Consider the following 11,776-nt stretch of genomic DNA (forward strand, 5'->3'; position numbering starts at 1 on the left):
ATAATTATAGATGCCATTAATGCCAAGCCATCCTAATACTGAAGCCACATCAATTTAAATTTAAAAACAAGCTATCTGCACGGCTTCCTGCAGTGTTTCAGGTTAGAGGCACATCTCCTCTGAGTGTTTTAATATATTTTTATTAAAATGAACAGGAATGTGTACTTTTTTCAGCTGTCTTCATACAGCTGGATAACTGATGGTAATAACAATACCTTCTTTCAAAGCCCAAAAGGTATTTTGCATAATCTTACTTGTCATAATCATGAACACCAGAGAAAAATCTCAGTGTTGCTAACTTCTGCCCACCTTATTTGGGTGCCCCAGAATGTTCAGCAAACACTCTCAGGGCTGGGCTGCCCTCAGATCACCCAGGATTGCAGGGGAGCACTGAGCTCCTCTTCAAAGAGAGCAAATCACAGAGGTACATCTGCAGCTGGGTTCCCTAATAACCTCCACTTTAGGTCTGGAACAAAGGAGAAGTTAAAAGAAAGGGATCGGGATATCAAAAGGGGAGGGGAGGAATCAGAAGAGCTGGGTTTCAGCATCCATGATTCCAGATGTTTGCATTTATTCTGAATTTTAATGCCCCCATCAATGAAATCTGACGGAGGACAGAACTCCTCTGCCACTGGAGCGCTCAGTCTGGACGGTCACACACACCCTCGCTCAGTCTGAAGTCATCAGTGGCTTCCTCCAGGTTGTGCCCAGCGGCCATTACAACATGAATTGCAGCAATGAATCTGATCAGCAGCAGCTGGAGAACAAATCAAGTGAGGTCATTCACTCTCTTTTCTCCCACTTAATCTTCTAACCCGTATGAGCTAAGAAATCTCTCTCCTATTTATTGGGGCCGCTCTTACCAATAATAGTTAGACGTGATCTAGTCAGGCTGGCGTCACAAGTAAGAAAAACAGAAGAGGCTTTTCTGAAGCTACCGGGACTTAGAGCCGCCTTTCTGGTGCGGAGCAACACTGAGACACAGCTAAAAAAATAGGCATGTAACAATGGAGGAAGACGTGCTCTTTATTGGGACCGCACACTACAGCAAGATTGGTCTCTGTTGTTTGGTATTGTGCCACAGATTTCAAAGGAAGTCCTTGGGAGGTGTGAAAGAAGCCATTATTTAAGGCAGGGCCCTCCAACTCAGGAGTATTTGTTAACACTCCTGTGAAAATCTTACAGCTCTTTACAGAAAAGAAGCATTTCTCACCAATCCCACACTACGGAGAGAGAAATGAAGCTGAAGTCTTACCTTGACCGAGCTCAGATTCGAGGCCATCTGAAACTCAGGTTCTTTACAAACCATGGTTCTCAGACATCAAATCTATCAACTTATTAAAAAGTATACTCAACTGATTGACTTTCCAGTCCAGAGATCTTTGCAATAACTCAGTTTGAATTTATCTGTACTTGCATTCCAAATATCTTGCCATAGAGATCACAGTTTAAAACTTACTCGCATGCATCTCAGTGAGTGGCAGGTGACTTCTGTTACAGTTCTATTGCTGGAAGCATTCTGTGAATACTTCATTAGTTGCAAACAGATTGGCCTGCAGACTTGTTCTGTGCTACCTGCTTAAAATATTGTGTACCCTAGAAATGTATCTGCTAGCCAGAGGCAATTCAGTGCGTGCAGATTTCATTTTGCCCGCAGTAATGAACACTGCATCTCAACAGTTAAGATACATATTTTAGGGGGAAAACTCCTAATAAGCAGCAATGTTTCAGTGTTCTAGATTTATTTAAAGCAAGGCAAAATTTTGTTCTCATCCCCAAATCAACGATATTTTGGTTTTACTTCAGGAACAGCACAAAGAGATGCGACACAACGTCAGCATCTCACAACAGACTTTTCAAGGGAAGGCTTTGATCATCTGAAACCCTGCTGGCAGTTATGCTTTTCCTACGAGGTTTCTCTTTTAGCTCCTTCCCACTTTTAGGAATGCTACTCAGAACCAGACTTGGCAGATCACAACAGACCCTTCTTCTGCAGTTTTCATTCATTATCCATGTGCAACAGTTTTCTGAACTTTGATATCCTGGTTTTCATTTGTTCATATATACATATATATATGTACATATATGAATACAGAGAGAGCACGATTTAACATTCCTCTTGAAGATATAGAAAGAGATTCCTGATCATTTCTTGTACAGAAGAGAGGCATGGTTTAGTAGCACGCTTCCAGCTCACACACATCCCCCTCCTCAGCTGCGTGCAGTCAGGACAGAGCCCCAGCCCCACGCTGGCACACAGTGGCACTGGCCTCAGCAGTGCTGGAGGGGCAGTACTCAAAGTAGGAATCCAGCTCTCTGAACTTGCAGGTCCTCAGTAGCAAACATGTTATATTAACTGTGCTGTAAATTCTTAAGGGCAACCAACGGAGAAGGGAGAAGAAAGACAAACTGCCCATGTAAGGCTTTGAGAAGGCTATGTGGGAAACTGTCCCCATCTATGCCCTTGACTCCCTCATTCAATCTATTCTTAATCCTAGAAGCATTAGTACAAGTCCTCAATTTCTCCCCAGCCTCCACGAGGCACTTCAGCCTTATCTCCCCAAAGCAGTGAGACTCCCAAAGAAAACCCTCATCATTCGAGTGGGAGATGGAAAACAAACCCACACTCACACGCACAGCTCTTGTCCTCTTAGTTGTTGCTTCCACCCTCAAGAAGCCCCACACAGAGGGGATGGCACACCGCATGCAACACCTCTCACGAAGGACGCTGAGGATCAACCAAATGGGCACAGCAGAGGGAAGCAGGAGGAATGTAGGGACCATAGGACACAGAGCCTATAGGAGAGGCACTGGCACCAAGCATATTTCATTAGCAAATATGGCCTTAAGAAGAGGAGATTGGGGTCCTGCAAGGTGACCTCGCTCCTGCACAGCTTTGTCTGTGCATTGGCACCTTCAATGGACTCTGGTGATTTTAGTCTAAGCAGGGGTTGCAGGCAGGCTGAGCTCCAGCAGGGGATGGCTGAGGCTCACCCTCCTCACACACTGCAAGCAGGAAGACGGAGCCAGAGGTGGGCTCCTATGGAAGGACTTGCCCTCAGCACTAGAGCCTGCGAGCCACCAAGCTTCTAAGGAGAGAAAATTGCTGTTTTGCAGCATGCAATAGAAGACAAGGACATTTATATGCCTAAACACATATATTTGAATATAAAACTCAAAATAATGTTTAGAGCTGCAGACACTTGTAAAATTATTGAATATAGCTGAGGCACAAATAGAAAAGGTACAAAACATGAGAACGTTGCACATGACAGGCTGCATAACGAACACTGGGAAACGCCATTCACAGCACAGCTGCACGTAGCAGCAAGCTGCTGTTCGCTCAGCAGCTTTGAGGTGCACACAGCAACACCCAAATCCAGGAGCCCAGAATGCTTCCATCCACAGCACTGAGCACAATGGGAACAATGCTCCAAACAGAACGGAGCCCAAGAACAAACTGTAGAACGATGGGGATTGGAAGAGGCCCTAAAGATCACCTAGCTCCAACCCTCGGCCATTAATTCATCTCATCAGTTAATGAGATGGAGCAAATATTCACTTGAAGTCTTGTAATTAAATATCATTTAATTATAATTAGGGAAGGAAAGAACCCAAATCTCTTTGAACAGAAATGCTGCATCTCTCCCTGTCGCTGTGTGCCAAAGCAGACACAATGAGCTGCTGCTGAGCTCAGCCAGCACCATCCTGCCGCCCCACTGCCACAGCTGCAGGGCCACCAGCCCACAGCCCTCAGGGACAGCCTCACGTGAGCTGTACCTGTTGCTCCTTTTTATAAGCAGAGACAGGAGCCGGCGCCGTGCTGAGCCACAGGCCTGAGAACGCCCTTCTACAACACGTGCTTTCAGAAGGCCAGCTAGCTCCAACAGATACTGCCTGTGGGTGCTGCCCTAAAATGACAAGAAGGGGACCAAGTGAAGGCCCACAGCACATTCTGTTGCGTCCTTGGCCACACAAAGCTAGCATGCTCAATATGAAAAAGAAAAACAGTAAAACATACAAGTTTTGAATAGTCTTTTGTGAAGATATCCTGCTTTTCTACAGCATTGAAATAGAACAGTGACTGTGGTATCTAGTTGGCATCATCCAGTTATTACTCATCTCCAAGGTTTAGATGCTGCCCTCTGCAACCATCATGAAGACCTGAGAGGTAAAAAGTAACTGTGATTTTATACCAGACCAGGAGAAGGAAAGCAAGTGCGACTCGCATTAAGCGAGGGTTGGCAGGAGGAAATAGAGCTGGTTACTGTTGGTTTGCTTTCTGTTTAAAATAAACCTCAGAACGCATAGAGAGCACGGAAACTTCTATTCCTCAGTAAATTCCTGCAGCTGGTTGAGACTGTAATTTGTTTTCATTGCTGGCAGCAGCAGGAGTATTGTGTAGACCAAATGCAAGTCCAGGATTGGCTCTCTCCCAGTCTAGATTTTGAGCAACAGGTGTCTAAGCCTAATAGCATCCATCTCTCATTGAAAAAAAATGAAATGCAATTTTTAAGATCTATTTCTGAGAAGAATAAATTATTTACTTCCTGATTTACTGCCATGCCTTTCTGTTTTTGTTTGTTTTCCCCTTCTCTTCTCAGAGTCCCTCCCACATCCATTAAGAACAGCATTAGTTTAAAGGCAAATGGTCTGTATTTACGTAGGCAAGCACAGTCCCATGTCTGCTTTCTGGCAATCCATACGTGGGCCTGTTCAGTGCCTGCTACCTGCTTTAGTGGAATCTCACTGCTCCCACATTCCCATGGCCATGCTGTTGATGGCAGCCCTGCAGGGCAGTGGTGGGCATGGAGAGAGCAGGGGGAAGGCAGCAGGCACAGGGTCCAGCTTGGAGCTGGAGGATCCAGTAAAAGAGCAGAAAAGTCAGATTGTGGAATGTGAGGAGACAGAGCGGCAGGGAGGGCCCAGGGTTTGGGGGTGGGATCCGCTGCAGCCTCAGAGGGACTTTGCCCAGTGAAGGGCAGCAATGCTGCGTGGGGTCTGGAGCACAGAACCATGGGGAGCAGCTGAGGGAGCTGCAGAATTCACGTGGGGCAGCGGAGGCTCAGGGAGACCTTATTGCTCCCTACGGCTCCTGGCAGGAGGCTGGGGTGAGGAGAGGTCAGCCTGTGTGACTGCATCTTGCACCGACGCTGAATTCCAGCAGTTCTTCTCTGCAGTCCACACTCCAAAAGCAATTGTACTTCAGCAAGAGTGTACCTGCTGCCTGGACACATATCTGTGCAAACACATGCAACGTATTATTAACTAAGAACATCAGGAGTGTGGCCAGAGAAGACACCCAAGGTCTCGCACGCTCAGAGCTGATGGAACCAGAAACAATCAGTTCTGCAAATGTGTGCGCTGTTGTCTGCTGACACAGCTTTGGGACTTGCGCATCATTCCAATAAAATGCGGAACACTTTCCTTTCACAGCAACATTAACTTGTAAGCTCCTTTAATGTTATTAAAGTGAGAAAGCAACCAGACTGTTTAAGATAAGTCCAGTAAAGTCAGCTGAGCATTCTCCAGAACTGCCATCCGAGGCAAACACGTCCAAAACACACTTTGGTATAAAAATGTAAGTTTCCATCAATGAGTAAGCATCACTTATTTCTCAGAATTGGTTGAAAAAGAAAAGATTTTAACTTACAGAAAGCAACCGAACATATTCTAAGTAGTTAAGTAAGGCAAGATCCTTTCTGTCCAACAGATCCAAAGAAGAAATGGGAATTCTGAACAACACAGGAAGAACTGATATCTCTGGGATTATAACTGTCAGCATAAATACTCCAAAAGAGCATTTTGTGATGTGCACTCAGGGAAAAGCAGTAAAATTGCACTGCTTACTTTAAGTCAACAACTTGAATCTTGTCACATTTGCATAAGCTGTTAGAGCAAGTTAACATGATTGGATCATTGGTGCAGATGAGCCTACAGACTGAACACTGCAACCATGGGGAGAGCCTCAGCCCCCCAGGCTGGGAGCCGAGCTGCTGCAGGGAGCCCCGGTGAGTGGGGAACCTAAACCCAGCGCGGGTCTGGAGGGCGCAGATGAGAGGCAGAGAGCCCAAGGACTTTTTGGGCTGCAGAGCTGCTTCATTACAGCAACATATGGACACATCTCATGTATTCCTCCCCTGTTACCAGGAGTCTGCTAATTAGCCAAGAAGAGAAGTACAGATGTATAAGCAGGTTTTTTTTTTTTAAGCCATTGATATTTCTATCGGTTCCAATTTCAGACTTGTAGGATTTCTGCTGTATTTTGGGAGTACAGACAGACTTGCAGCCTCCAGTACACAAAAGCATGCAGTAACGCAGAGCAGAAGTTTCTAAGAGTTCAGACTGCAAAGAAACCAACACCTCCCAGGTTCTCCTGCTGAATTCATGAACTAGATTACATAAACTACATATTGAAAAGTCATGTCCAAATCACTTGGGTCCTGTCACACCTCCACGCAAATTGGACGTGGAGAAAATGAGATGAGATGCTCCTACTGCTGCACCTCAGCCTGTTGCTCTACGTGGCCCTGAAGATGGCAGCTTTCCCACCACAGAGTGAGCTCTCCCACTCTCAGACATAAGTTCTCAGCTGGCTTTGTTGCTTTAACCCCAACAAACCCTGGAATCCACAGCCCACTCCACTGGGTGTAAATCCAGCCTTTAAAGGCTGGACACACAGAGCTATCAGACCATTTCCTAAAAACAAAGAATTATTTATCAAAGCAATGCAACAGCAACGTGGAAGAGCTATTTCAAAGCACCCTGCACACAGTTGTCTTTTAGAGGAGGGCGTTCCATGGGACCGTAATGGCAGTGTTTGCTGTGTGCTCCCCTCCCAGCACAGCTCAGGCAGCCCCATCCCCAGCTGCGTGAGACGGCTGCTCCAACTCCCTGGGTGCTGGGCTGAGCTGCTGCTTCACGCTTTCATGAAAACCATGTGTGTTATGGAGTCAGCGAACTGGGCACCCGATGAGTCAGCTCATATAGGTTTGGGGGATGCCATGAGCTTCCTTGAGCCTTCAGCCATTCAAAGAGGAGTGTCAGGAAAGTATGAAAGCGATACGTGCCCATATCGTATCATACACATTCATATTCTGGGAGTACAGAAAAGCATTTGATGTTATCAACATTATCTCTCTATATAAAAACAGTTTCTGAACAGAGCTGAAGATGAATTGCTTTAAAAAAAAAAAAAAACAAACCAACAAGCACATCGCACACAATGCCAAAAGCACATAATGGAAATCATGTGAAGGCTTCCATGTCCTGGAGTTGTTTTGGGTGCCAGAACTCAGATCTGCACAAAGCTGTTGCCATGTGAAGAGAAATAAACACAGAAGCAGTTCTTAAAAAAAGAAAACCAAACAACATCCTGTAACGTAGCATTTCTCATTTAAAACAACAACAACCGAGGCCCCGTGTCATTTTTCCCTGTGGGCAGAGCAGGAGCCGAGTTCAAAGCCCTCTGCCCCATGGCACAGACCCACAGCACAGCCAGCTGCACCCAGTGAGCCCTGCTGCCGTGACCAGAGCCAGCATAAAACCAAGCATCGGGCTGCAAAGAGCTCACTGCAGTTTGTAGGTGTCCCATGAAGAAGTCAATCACTTGCTAAGGCAAAGCAGTGCTGTGTATTCTCTTTTTCCTGAAGCAGACGCTCTACTAAATAGCAGCACGGTCACTCTAAGTCACTCTAAGCAACAGAGGCACGTGGGACGAGCACTGTGCCTGCACTGCTTCCAGCTCCAGGGCCCCACTGCTGAGGGAGGGGACGAGAAGAGAAGGATGAAGGGAAATGCAGATCTGCTGCCCCCTGGATGGTGGTCCGGAGGGGGTCAGAGCAAAGTGCTCTTTTCTCTGTTTTAACCTAACTTGCCACAAAAAACACACCTCTGGGTCAGGACCAGATGCATGACACAATTACTTGTAACAGCAGAAGTTCAATCCCAATGCCAAATTTGGGAAATAAACAGGTTTGAAAGATATGAAGCACTTTTTGGAGCCTAATGAAATTAATCCTAAGCACGTTGTAAAGAAGCAAGTAATTTTGCCCAGGTAGTTCATGGACACCCCATCCCTGCAGGCATTCAAGGCCAGGCTGGATGTGGCTCTGGGCAGCCTGGGCTGCTGGTTGGCGACCTGCACACAGCAGGGGGTTGGAACTGATGAGCACTGTGGGCCTTTGCAACCCAGGCCGTTCTGTGATCCTATGAATTGAGGAGAGCTAGAAAGTCCCAGAGGGCTGAATAAAGTGCAGAAGTGTCTGCATGAAAGGGGTGGGGATGGCACTCAGCGAAGCCAGAGCCTGGCTGTATGGGCCGACCTGGGAGCTGAGCACCACAGGTTCCAATGTGCAACACAAAGCTGTCAGCAGAATTCAGGGAAGGGCTCCAATGGTGTTTGTTTCTGGAGCTCCAGCCATATCTCCAAAGAGAGCTGGCTATGGTATAAAGGAGATCCTGTTAGCTTTGGTATTGATTTTCTCAATGGCTCAGACTAAACATTCATTTAAATGCAATTTCCAGTTCGCACTAAAATAGCATTCAAAAAGAAAAAAGAAATCCATATTGGCTGTTTTATAAAGTAAGCGATTTCAGAAGTATTTCATTATTTCCGGTATCTCTCCTACAAGTGCTCGGTGAGCCCTGAGCAGGTAATGGAGCACTGTGATGTTCAGGGCCAGGCAGCTCAGCAGGGAGGAGACAACACTCCCACCTTCCACCACACCCAGTACACTGTTTCTGACCCGTGCCCTCCTTCTATCAGAGCAGGTTGCTCTGCACCACATGCAGATATTCCAGCTGAGTCCAGAGCCTGGACGGTCAGCGAGGGAGAAGCTGGAAGCTCAGTGCTCGAAACAAATCCCCAGGAATGTGTATTAGGAATGTGTATTTTCAGGTTTCACCATTAGCCAGGACACCAGCAACACACGCAGCCCAGCAGAGGCGTTGGCAGCGGGGCTGGGGACCCACTCTGAGCTGCCACCAAAGGACAGCAGTGAATTGAGAACAGGTGCTGCAGGAAGGTTTTACAATTACGGCTGATTTAATACAAGATAAACACGGCTTTAGAGACACTTCAGTGTCTATTGATTCCTATGAAAAGAAGCGTACATAAAAAGATTTATTTAATTGCTTTTGCATTTTGAAAGCATGGGTTACAGCCATTAATCACTGGGAGCACGGACACAAGCGTCCTGCTCATGCAGTGCCAGCCTGACCTACAGCGTGCTGCAGGCACTGAACTGCACGTAAGTGTCAAAGCCCAGAGCTGTGGAGATGTGGCACTGAGGGACACGGTCAGTGGGCATGGAGGTATGGGTCAGGTTGACCTTAGGGGATCCTAGAGCTCTTTTCCAGCACTAGCAATTCTATGATCCCATTCCAACATCAACATCACATCCCAGCAAGCGCGGTAAGCGTAGAAAAGATATAAACTATGCAAGCAGGATCTCCACCACCAGCTGAGGTAGGTGCCAGCCACCTGAGCACGCCAGCTGTGTCAGACCCAGTCAGCCCTTCCCTGCAGCACCTGAGGGCTCTCAGCAGAGGATGCCCTGCAGGTGCCCCCTGCTGCCCACCCCAGCCCTGCGCCCACCCCAGCCCTCAGCAGCACACCTGGAGGCTGCATGCACAGCCACATGGGGAGGTCAGACCTGCAGTGATTCCTGCTCTGATAGACTGCATTTTCTCCTCCTTTTCACTATGATTTGCACCAAACTATTCATCAGGTGCAGAAAAACATTACTTTGCCAGCTTGGGGACAGCCTCCTGTCCCTGCACTGCTACCAACGTGAGGAAAGGAATGAAGTGAAATTCCGGACATCTTCATCACAATGTCAAACCCACTAAAACAGCATCTGTGGCTAACTCCAATGAAAACAGTGCTCTAGTTGCTGTTATTTGAAGTACTTGGCAAGTACCAATAAATAATGAACTTTTTAAATTGCAAGAGTGCTTTTTTTTTTTTTTAATCCAATAAGCACATAGAATTTGAGAGCGTTTTTAGACATGACAATGCCATGACATTGGCATCACTTATGACTTTGTGGTCCCACCCCAAGCCATAGGCAGCCCCCAGCTGGGCTCCCATCCTATCAACATCACCTCCCCAGGCACTGAGCTCAGCTATGGAAGGCACTGCTGCATCCATCCCCGCACTGCACAGAGGCAGATGAGCAAATTCATTCTCCCCATTGCACACGTTCTCTTACGGGGCAACGGCTGTTTCAGAAAACAGGACAGGAAGAACGTGGAACTGTAACAGTTGCTCTGTGTCTTATTTTGTCACGTAGTTACAAGTCTGCACCAATGTATCCTTAAGAGTTAACTCAAGCAAAGAAAACCGAGGGGTTTCTGCCCACACAGCACGCTTCTGGAGCCATTTATCACCACATTTCGGATTATGAGGTTTGACCATTTAGAAATAAATGAAAAGCAAACGAGGGTCCATTCTTCAGCCCTCGGTATCGCTCTGTTTCAGCACAGAAGCACACTGACTCCTAAAAAATAAACACGTCCTGCTCCAGACGCCTGGCAGAGCCTGCTAAGGACACCAGTTCCCTCCAATTCATAATGCTTAGATATAGGAAGTTATATTGAACATGTTTTGCTCCCTCTCTGCTTCCATTTCCCTAGAGCTGCCCAGGGCTATGTGCAGGATGGGGACAGGAGGGCACAGGGACGCAGCGCAGAGCCTGTGCTTTCCGCCCAGCAGAGCAGCAGCGAGCATCCCTCTGTACTGCTGGGGCTGCAGCTCAGCTCTGGGTCCCTCACTCCCAGAAAGAGGGAGTCTGTTCTGCTCCCAGGGAACAGCAATAGGACAGGAGGTGATGGCCTCACGCTGTGCCAGGGGAGGGTCAGATTGGCTGCTGGGGGAAAACCTCTCCAAAGCACAGCTGCCCAGGGATGGGAGGAGGTGTCACCCCTGGGGGTGTTCCAGAGCTGTGGGGATGTGGCACTGAGGGACGTGGGCAGTGGGCACGGGGTGGGCTGAGCTCAGCTATCTCAGAGGGCTTTTCCAGCCTTAATGACTCCGTGGTTCTTATAGATCTTTGTATTCACATCCTGCTCTGCTAATAAAAATAGACTGAGCCCCTCTGGTGCGATTCATTTCTCACTTCCCTTTTCATAAGCTCTCCAAATATAAGAAACTTGTCTGCCCAACTCACTGCAGCACGGAACGCCTCGGATACCTGGGGAGAAATCAAACCACAATTTCTGGAAAGTTTAATTTAAACACTTGAACTAAATGGAGAGGTATTTGAAGCACAAGGACAGTTGTCCAGTAGCAGGTAAGAACTGATCTCCTGGCTTCATTTTTCCCTTGAAATTATCCATTAAATGGAGAAGCTGTTGGTTACTGTAAGGCTTTCTGAACCTTGCTGAGGCTGCCCTTATCAGTTACAAGACAGAAAGCCCACTGGTAAACGTTTAAGTTCCAAATTACTTCAATCTGCACCCTAGTGACACACAGACTTGCACATATGGTGTCAACATGCTAACTGCTTTTCCTTCACCTTCTACTAGTTAAGCATGATGCTGACTCGGCAGTCCTGCAAGGAAACAGCTGAACCCAACATACCACGTTTGTTCTGCACTTTGGGAATTGTCATATTGCGTCTGTGGGATTCAATTTTTTAAGGAGTTGTCAAGTTTAATTGGAGAGTTCACACAATCCCAGCTCTGGTGCCGTGATTTATCCAACAAGTGTTTTGCTTTCATCACTTTACACCACTCATAGATCTAAATAAAACCATCTGCGAACAAAGCCTGT

Source organism: Meleagris gallopavo, chromosome 10 (genome assembly GCF_905368555.1).
Source record: "Meleagris gallopavo chromosome 10, MGAL_WU_HG_1.1, whole genome shotgun sequence".
NCBI lineage: Eukaryota > Metazoa > Chordata > Aves > Galliformes > Phasianidae > Meleagris > Meleagris gallopavo.